General features: G+C 30.2%; 1 long non-coding RNA gene across 1 annotated transcript; it reads left to right on the top strand.

Moving 5' to 3' along the window:
* The first annotated feature begins 257 nt into the window (after positions 1 to 257).
* LOC127722438 (uncharacterized) lies at positions 258 to 6233 on the top strand. The gene is made up of 3 exons (XR_007991730.1): positions 258 to 347; positions 3579 to 3861; positions 6014 to 6233. It is a non-coding gene; the product is annotated as an uncharacterized LOC127722438 (long non-coding RNA).
* Positions 6234 to 10909: the final 4676 nt, after the last annotated feature.

Genomic DNA, 10909 nt, shown 5'->3' on the forward strand with positions numbered 1-10909 from the left:
TCAACTTGGTTGCTAATGCCCCTTTAATTATGATGAACATTGCATTGACAATCGGCTGTTTGTTTATTTTTTCATTTTAAGTATGACCACTATGAACTATGCGGTTGGTCGAGATGTCGATTTGGGTGTCAATTTACATTGGCTGTGTTACTGTAATTATTCAAAAATGTCGTTTGGTATTCCCAGACGAACTGACCAATTGCTTATTAAGGGTGATAATTTAGATCAAAAATTCATGAAAGATAATTTGTCAATTACAGGTCAACTGATGAGGTTTTTAGGACCAAAGATGGAAAAACTGGAAAAAAAGATGAATGGTCCAAGAAGTTAAGTAGTTATGAACCAAGGTAATGGTACCTATAATTGATAAACATGTCGGTTCAAAAAGGTATTTGGCACTTTTAAACTTTTGTGCAGCTAAAAAGTATTGCATATGTTCTTGTTCATGCAAGTCTCGATTCTTTCACAACACATCCTTTTTAGAGAATCTGGGATCCAGTATTAAAAGTTTTTAACTGGAGTTATTGCTTTAAATGAGGCAGTTGCACTGTCAATATTCTATTGGCTGTATCAAGAAGTGATCTTTTATTACAAAAAAAAAAGAATTAAATTAGTATCCTGCATGTGTTTCACATATTTTTATTTCTTGACAGTAAATATGAAACGATCAGGGTTGGCAAAAACCTGGGTGTTATGAGTATTGCCCAGCCCAGTGGGAAATACTGGGAAAACCCGGGTTTTACTGGGTTTTACTGGGCAATACTGGGTAATAAGAAATACTGGCCTGAATCTTTAAAATGATTGATCAATGATTAATTACAAATGCAATATATAAAAGATATTATTTGACATAATATTTAGTTTATAAGTTCACTTGTTTGAGACTAATTATAAAGTGTATAAATTTGAGAAAGTTTTGGTCAAGCAACTCAATACACACATGTTTTTCTCATTGACAAAGGCTGTATGGTGGTCTATACTTGCTTACATCCACCTCATTTGGATTTTGGGGATAGTTGTCTAATTGGCAATCATACTATATCACCTTATTTTTCAATGAACACACAGACAAATTTGAAAAGTTTTCTCAATAAGATTTATAGGATGATCTTAATAATCCTAAATATTTATCAAATTGCCATTCTGTCTAAATTGGTCTTACTGCTTATAACATGAAACCAAATAATTTGATTTGTTTGTTTTTTTAATATTTATTATGTTAAGAGAATAAATTAATTATATGTAAGGAAAATCACTATTCAACAATTTTTGTTCATTGCTAAAAAGTGTTTACACAAATTGACAATTTCAGCTTACTTACAAGTACATCACTAATTAATAATTATTCAGATTATAACACAGATTTGTTTATATTACAATATTTAACCTTTTCATCTCTTACAAGTGTGGGTGACATGTTGCCTTAGGGTGTTTATTTAGCAGTATGAATTTAAAGCAATTAAATTTTCAATTCACTAATACACTTCACAAAAATGCATTTTTTCAAACTTTGGATTCATTCAAACAAAGCTTGGAAATAAACAAGGTATCCAGAAATGGACAAAACTTAATTGTATTCTGCTTATATAGAATTATTATAGACGAGGAAATTGAATTTTTTATCCTCTGAAAAGGACTCTCAATGTTTATTTGTATAAAATGTATCTATTTAGCAATAATACTATGAAACTACAATATATATTTACTATTTTGTGTGAAAATAAGCTAAAAAAATCATATTGCCAAGTATTACCCATTTCTGGGGTATTGCGTATTGCCCAGCCCGGGAAAATTGGGAATTCCCACCCGGGTTTTCCCGCCCGGGTAATACTATGCCAACCCTGGAAACGATGCATAATGTATATTTTTATTAAATCTCTATCCATAACAGTGCTTTTATATATACATGTATGCAAAGGGTGCCCTTAAAGTGTAGCCAATCACTTTAAGAGTGCCCTCTGAAAAATATTACCCTACCCTTTTCCAAAGCTCCAGGAAACGAGAGAGTTGGCTCCCTCGAGGATGTTGGTTGCCAAATCTTTTATATCTAATGTCCTTGAAAAATTTAGAAGAGACTTTTTGCCCTATCTAATAAGAATTTTAATTGATTGAACAAATTATGTTGAAAATTTTTAGGAACTAAAATGTGGATAGTGCAACCTAAATGTGACCGACTTTACGAGAGCAAACAGATTTGGCTTCAGCACCATGATTAGAACTTGAAACCGTAAAGGACATAAAATGACTTCGAAAGTAAACTTACAATGTGTGTGACTTCACCATTGTTGACCCGGCATTTGATGAGTGTCCCCTCAGTAAAATTTGTTGGGAAAAGCCGTCTCAATGTGTCCTCAGATAGGGTGTATATGCCTCCATCTTCTATATATATTGATTGGTCACCGCTGAAAAAAAGTAACAAGACTTCTTACAACATGTCTTTAATCTTATTTTTTTTTCTGGACCTCTTTTCAGTAAGGCATTTATAAACTTTTTTAGGAGATATGAACGTTGGGTTATGTCTCTGAGACCTAACATTGTGGACATCTCATTAATCTACATTGTATTTAATATTAAAGATACAAATAGGAGATATTATATTTAAGATAAAAATAGATTATGTATAATTATCATAGCTTTACTACCTAGATGTCCAGTACATTTAAAAATATTTGTTTACAAATACATTTTACCAACCCTATTTTTCTGTACCAGCTGGAAAACAGACGGGAAAGTGTTTTGGTTTAATGTAATAATTACCTTAAGAAGGAAGCCCCAATAATTCTCCCTTCTACCGTCTCCTCAAATTCTGTGTCATTCTGCAATATAATTGAATTTAATTTGGATTGACCAATAACACCTCGGCCTGTGGTAATAAGCCTCCACATATATTTGTGATCTAGTATAAACCTTCATATAAATTTCAAAATTAAAATTGAATTGAAAACATTTTTTCTGTCTTTATCTTCAGTGTTTGGTTTAGTTTAATTAAGTTAACATTTGTAATTAAAAGCAGAGATCCATTATATATATTTAGCCAAATGGCTTAATGCTATTAAATTTTAGCTGAAAATATGTTAAGTATGTGTATTAATCATTCATATTGATTCAGGTTGTGTGCCCCTGGGAGACAAATGTTGTTTTTTCTTTACATTCATTGCATTTTTAACGATTGAAATAAAATGTGCAAATGATTGAAAGTTATAATTTCAACTTCAAATAAGTCTTGGGTTACCAAATCTGAACAGTCTTGAGTCTTGAGCAATATGACCATGCCACATGTAGACAGGATCTGCTCAAACTTCTGAAGTAGAATGTAACCAAGATCCCCCCAGTTTTTTGTGGGGTTAGTTTTTCCGAGTTTTATTTCTATACAGTGTTATGTCAATGACTATCCCTTTAGCATCTTGATCTTTTTTTTAAAGATGCAAAGTAGTATTTTTGTAGATATTTATCATTTTAAACATCAGTAAAAAGTAATTTGTTCTTAAAATATATATACTTGGTAAGTGAAATTTTTTGATCATTTGAAAAATATTACATTTATTATAAAATGTTTGTTTTTTCTATACATTTTGTAGGAGTGGAAATCTTAAAAAATCAAGCTCACCATAATGTTAGTATCACACATGGAATTGAGGAAGATGGATCCTCTGTATTCAGCTATCTTGATGTTTTTTACGACAACCTTGTCAGCCACTGTGAATGCATTGGTGAGGTTTGCCTTCTCCCGCCAAAGTTTTATCTTCAGAGACCTGGGTCTCAGGATGGTGTTTGAGACCCTCAGAGCTCTATAAGTGTTCTCAGTCGTAGCATCCGATGGTTCAACCTCTTATGGAATCTATTTTATGATAAATAAACAATGTAAGTTTTATATGCATGTCTATCTTGTATTATTTATAAAATAATTGAAGATTTCAAATATAAAAAAATATTTAACCAATGACTGCAGTGTTGGTCACAAGTTTAGTATTCTATTGCAACCAATGAAAGGGCGGTTATAGAAAGTTCCTACTCTGGGGCACCACCTCTATTGTTCATTTACTTTCAAATACGACAACTGGGGTGTAGGGCACATGGTATTTTCTGGAACAGCCGTAATAATATTAGGCGTTTTAGTACATTTTATATCTTTTAGAAATTTATAAACTCTTTAGGTTGAATAATAATAGACTTGTTATTAGTTTTAATGTCAAGTTAAGCACTTTGAGCTATCATACCAATGACTTTTTAATGATTTAATCTGGAGAATGGAAAATTTCTATCATTCAGGATGAAAACTGCCATTGAAAATCTATGTAGATTTTTTATCAAAGATGGACACACCTATCACAAGTGTGGTTGAACATGTTAGTTCAGTGTTGACAGTCAGACTATAGTCCAAAATTGGTCTGACAGCCTTTTCATAAGCCCATTTACAGGACGTATTATGGTATACTGTTGTCCATCTGTCTGTCTGTCCGTTGTCAACATGTTGGACAATAACTCAAAAACGCTTAAACCAATTTGCATGAAACTTTGGTGTGGTGAATTGTGGTGAATTGTTTATATCTATTGACATGAGCTCCCTTTTTTTTTTATAAATTTTAGATTTTACGTTTCTGAGTTGTGGGGTTTTATTCATTAAAAAAAGGGGATTTTCCAGTTTTCGGAGAATAACTCGAAAATGCTTTGAGCCGTTTTCATGAAACTTTGGTAAATCGTCTATATTGACGTAAGCTCTCTTTCCATTTTTATAAATTTTAGATTTTACGTTATCAAGTTATGGGATTTTATTCATAAAAAAGGAGGGATTTTAGAGTTTTCGGACAATAAATCGAAAGAACTTTGAGTAGTTTTCATGAAACTTTGGTGACTGGTTTATATCTATTAAATTAAACTCCCTTTAGTTTTTTTTTTATAAATTTCTGATATGACATTGAGGAGTTACGGAACTTTATTCTTTGAAAAAGGGACAGGCGTATCATGCGCTGATGGCACAGTTCTTTATTAGGACTTGCTGATGCATTTGCATGTCAGAAGCACAGTCCTTAAAGAAAATAAGTACATTAATGAAACATTTGTTTCCTTATTTATTTTGTCCATAAATATATAATTTGTCCATGGATGTACCAAGACCTTTAAAAGTGAAGGGCATCAAAAACAAATTTTGTGAATTTTATAGATTTTAATGTTGAAAATGAGCAGATTTAATGTTTTCAATAAAAATTACTTGAAACAAATAAAACAATAGACATAAATAACCATGATAACCATAGTTTTGAATTGATATTTATATGAAGTTCTCCCACTTGTGTTACAATACCCAACTAGAGAAGCCATCTTAACAGAACAACTTTTGTCTAGGTGGCTGTCAGTGGAAGTTTATTATTTTTGGAGTTGTCATTCTTTGTACATAATTGCCGTTGAACTGTCTTTCTGTGTACATAATTGCCGTTGAATTAACTACAATTATGGACACCGGTCGATCTCAATTTCAAAATATTTACTTCCCACTGTCAATGCGTTTTTTACACTTCAGTGGTCACAAAGCAAGATTTCAAACTCCAGTCTTAATATTTGGAGAGATTTAAACCTATAAATGGGTAATAAAATTTTCCAAAGATATAGATGCATAGGCTTTTCATTTATTTATTCGTAGGTCAAAAATGTCTATAGGTAGATTAACACTAGATAAAGAGAAGATCAACAAAATGGTCCATGTTTTTTTTTTTTTTTTGTGTAAAGGGGGGGGGGGGGGGGTTACATGGGGTAGATTGCTTTATGCAATCAAAACCCTTATGGGGTTGACTTATCATAATCGATATTCCACAGTTCATCACCACTTTTGAAATAAAATTAAAAAAACTGCATTTATTACAAGCTTATACATGAACATTTCAAAAAATACTAATGATACTATGTTGTGACTTGTATCTGTTTAAAAATACTAATGAATTCATTCATTGCAATCTTTAAAGTTTGTAAGTGGAATAAGTAGGAAAAAAACTTACTCTTTAAATTTCTCCTCTAACAGAGAGCCTAGTTCCAACCGGTATGGTGCATACATTGCTGGCCTCAACCACTGGTGGACTGAGAAAGTTGTCTATTACATCCTGGTATTGGTTGATAGCAAATGGTGCTGAATCAAAGCACTAAATAAAAAGAATGAATTACTTAAGATGTAATGTAAATTTTTTTTATTTTATTTTTTCACATGATATTTTATCTATATTTTAACATTTATGTGCAGGAACACATGGTATTTATCTTTTCTTATGATTTTTTTTTTCAATTGATGTTATTTTTCTTATGTACAGGAACAAATTGTTCTTAAAGATTACTTGATTGGGTTTCTTTTATTTACAATATATATATTTTTCACTTCTTAACTGGTTTAAAAAAATTTTTTTTATAATTTATCAATTTATTTTATTGTAAAAATTTTTGTGGATGAACAACATCCTGATAACGTAAAATAAATAAAACATCAACCTGCACCAGAGATGGGAGACATCTATGCATTTTAAAGTACTCCCATCTCTGGTGCAGGTTGATGTTTTTATTTTTGTGTAGCATGTTCAAAATGTTTGGATGAGGAATATCCAGTATTTTTTAAAATTTAATACTGATCTGGTAATATTATAAGTCATGAAGTATTACATGTATGATAGGGTCACAAGACTCGAAACCGTGATTTAGGTGTGCGATACAGACTTGAGAGCCTCTAATTTATAATGCCCCAAAAAAGTTTTTTATTTATATCTAGGAAAAGGATTTCCTCTTAATATTTACATTGTAAATGACATATTAACCAGACCACGAGACAGTAATGACACTCATTTTATGTTTTATTTATTTTGCCATAAAGGTAAAGGAATGCCTGTCTTAATATTTAAGTCATATACTTACCAGACCATGAGACGGTAATGACAACTTTTCTTCGTTCAATCTGAACTTCTTCAGCAGTTTAAATTCACGTCTGTTAATGGTAAACTTGGTGTCGTATTGGAGCTCCATGATTCTCCCACTTTCTGTCAGGATGAAATTTACCTTGTAATGCCCCCTACACTCCTCTTCTAATAATGCAAAAACGTGCATAACATCAAGTTCCTGAAACATTAAAAGACATAAAATAAGTTGTTTATTAATTTTTTAGGTGCCAACAGAAGTTTGGAGACATTTTATTTTTACTTTTTTCAAAAAAGTTATGTTTTAAATGTAGTACTATGCAAGTTTCTTTTTGAACTCAATTTTTACAGTTGTCCTTTCGTATATTTTTTGCCTTAAATTTTCTAAATGATTTTTCTTTAAAATAATCAACAGAAACAATTGTAGGTAGAAACTGTTTATGTAGCAAATTTGATCTTTAATCTGAATATTTTGGTTGACTCCCAAGTAGCCCTTGAATGACTGATATTATTATTGGACAGACATAATTTTGAAAGTTTCATTTACTATTTCTCATGTTTAATTGATTATATTTGACCAATTTGTAGGGCTTATAATAAAATACCTGGGTTTCCACCGACTTGGTGAAAAAATTTTTAGTAAAAGGGTATTTTTTTAAGTTTTAAACTAGGAGAAAAGTCGTGTTTGTTCAAACTGACAATGATCTTTAGGGATTTTCATTAGAAATAATGGTAGATAATCAGAAACAAGTAATTTTTTATTTGGCGTCTTCGTTTTCAACCAATGTTTTGAAAGGTATATGTGTAGTTTAGATTAAAACTTTGAAAAGTAAAAATGATTGGCTACACAAAATCTCCAAATAAGTGAATATGAATGAAATTGTCCGAGTTGTTGCCCTTTTAATACCAATATCAATCTGTTTCCTTCATTTTTGCCATTTTACCAATAACCCATCTCATTCATTTTTGTTTGTTTTTTAAATTCAGAGGGAAATAATTGTGCATGTGTTATTTCGATTTCAGAAAAAGGCTGAATCGAAAAATGCCGTCAAAGTTTAAAGTATTAGTTTTTTTTATTTTCAATTTATAACATTTTGCAATTCTCAAAATTTCATAATCATTATCTTAAGGATGTACAACTCTGAGGAGCCAAACATTTCTAGAATTAAACTTTTTTCTTAAAACCTGATTTTTGGGTTTATATGACTTGATGAAGAAAAAATAATATGGTGGTGCACTTCTTTTTTTGCTACAGCCATTTGAAAGTACCCCATTTTTAATGATTTTCCCATTTTTCATCAATTTTTACCCATTTTTGGGCTATTATCATGAAAAAAAAAAACAGTTTCACAATTAAAACTTTTTTTCATACTTTCACTAAAGATGAAGTGGACCAATCTAAATAAATTTAACTTAAAAAAACTATGGGTTGGTGTTAATATTAGAAAGTTTTATGAAATTTTGTTGCTTTTTCGTGTCAAATTGACAGCATTTCTTCTTCTTTTTTTTTAGAACAAAATGCGTATTATTTCAACTTCTTTTTTATAAATGATTGAAAAAATACATATCTAAGAATTTTGAAAAGAAAAAATTGTTATGGGATGTACATATTTTTAGTAAAATCATTTCTTTGTACCCCTCACCCATTTTCTCAATATTTTGGCTGATGACACTGACCGGATTGGTTATAAAATTTGAAAATTTCATTACTCAAACTACTTATTGTAAATACAAAAATTCACAGAGTTTAGTTTGATTATAATATTTATAATTCATTGATATTTTCTACTTGTATCACGTTTTGGAAATAATTCCTGAACGAGACTGAAACAGAAGAAGAATACATCCTTAAAAACTGTAATGGATATATAGAAACTTGGATAAGTAAAGATTATTAGCAAAAGACAAAATGTTGGTCCAGTTTTAATTCAGCACATTTCAATGCTTTATATAAATTTTTCCAAAAATGGCAGGTTGGGGATGTAGACTTTTGGGCTTTTAGTTTAGAAACTTTATCATGTAGCCATCATAATGCAATGAACTTGGTATAAAATATGATTAAACTTTGGTGAAGGTTCTGACATTCAATTTTTAGAAGATCTTTTTCACTTACAGAAATTTTGTTGTGAAATTGAAAGTGAATCCTTATGCTTATATCAGACTTCAAGATAAACTTTTAGCAGCTACAGACCTGATGCTAATTTTTTTTTTTAATTTAGAAAAGATTCTCTTGACATGCAATAGAAATATTAATTCTAACCAGCCTGATAAAAATATTACAAGTCAAATATGGTGGGCATATGGCAAATCAAAGTGTAATAAGCATGCAATTGAGTAACTTTAGGTTACCAAATGTTTGTGTCAACTTTGCAGGGAATTATTATCCCCACCCCCTGTTTAATAAATTTCTTTAAATTCACATCGTAAATGCTGTTTTGTTAACTGATTTCACCATCAATATATAATGCAGGCATATATATGGATATTGTATTTTTTTAAATTTGAAATTAAGCATGTATTCCTTATATTTTATTTTAATTGTCCAAATTTTTTTTAATGTATGTGGATAAGTGGTATTACAATTGCTTACAATATTAGAGGAGTATTATATTTTCTGTTCTTAATTTATTCATCCAGTTATAAAAAAAATTGTAACTAATGTATGGCAGTTTATATATTGGAGTTGTGATCCCATCTGCTTAAAACCAAATGCAGATGTTAATTATGATGTGCACTTTTTAAATTGTAAACCAAATAACAGATTTCACCGATTTTATTGAATGTGGAAATGACAAGTATATTCTCAGATTACATTTTTTGATTTAGAAGTTGTGGTAATATCAACTTGAAATTTAATACACATTATGATGACAATTTAAAATTATATACCAAATTATGGTTTGGATCATACAAGTGGGCAAATTATTGTAAAAATATCAAGTATTGACATTTATTGTAAATGTGATTTTTTTATATTGATAATAAAGTACTTTAATTTGCTGATATTGTTAGTATAACTTCTTTCAGGCATTAATCTATTTCAATGAAAATATTAAATATAAAATGGAAAAACGGGTAGAAGGTAAGGAAGTGGTTTCACTTGAGGAGATTTGAAAATAGAGAAACCATGGAATGAACATGATGAAACTTTTGGTAGTATATCTAATGGGATATATAAAAATTTCTTGTCTTAGATTTATGAAATTTATTGCAGGTAATACAAAACTGGTTTATCTCTAGTTTTTAATGGGATGCATCTTTTTACAGGTGGAATTAAATGAACATTTAAATCGATCCTTTGGATAAAAAAATCACTTTCGATGGAAATTAATGAAAACACGCTATAAATTTCACGCTTCAAATCTTGAGACATCATTTTTGTGGAAGGATAATCAACGAAATTTAATATTTAGATTACCCAATTCAAAATTCTGGTAAAAACGTAGTTGGTTTAAGGAACCGCTTTGTTTTTTAGGACAATAAAAATCGATAAGTAGAATTTGCAATTTCAAAGAAGATTTTCCATTTCAAATTTTGTTTGCCTCTTTGACCCTTAAGGAAACAAAATGCCTATAGATTGTAAAATAGTCGAAAACACCTTCAGAATGAGTCAATTTACGAGAATTGATAACCTAAGAAAGTGAATTGCTTTGCTTACATCAGACTTAATTGTTTATGCGTCTCCCAAAATGTGCCATTAAGGCTTTTGTTGATATTTCGGGTTTGTATACAGCTTTGATATGCCAATAAATGTGAAATAAATGTATTTTATCGTTTGCAAATCGGAACAGTTTACGTAATGTCTATTCAATAATCATTATTGGTAAATGCACCCAGGCAGAAAAACAGGTATATTATTATATCATTATGACTTGGATGGAGAGTTTTCTCATTGGCACTCATACCTCATCTTATTTATATATATTATTAAAGGGCTAAATTAAGAACAAAGGGTAAAACGGGGGCAGATATCATAATTCGAGATTTGTTGCAACGTTCTTAAGTTTAGTATGGCCTACACG

Source organism: Mytilus californianus, unplaced genomic scaffold (assembly GCF_021869535.1).
Source record: "Mytilus californianus isolate M0D057914Y unplaced genomic scaffold, xbMytCali1.0.p SCAF_12, whole genome shotgun sequence".
In the NCBI taxonomy this organism is placed as follows: Eukaryota; Metazoa; Mollusca; class Bivalvia; order Mytilida; family Mytilidae; genus Mytilus; species Mytilus californianus.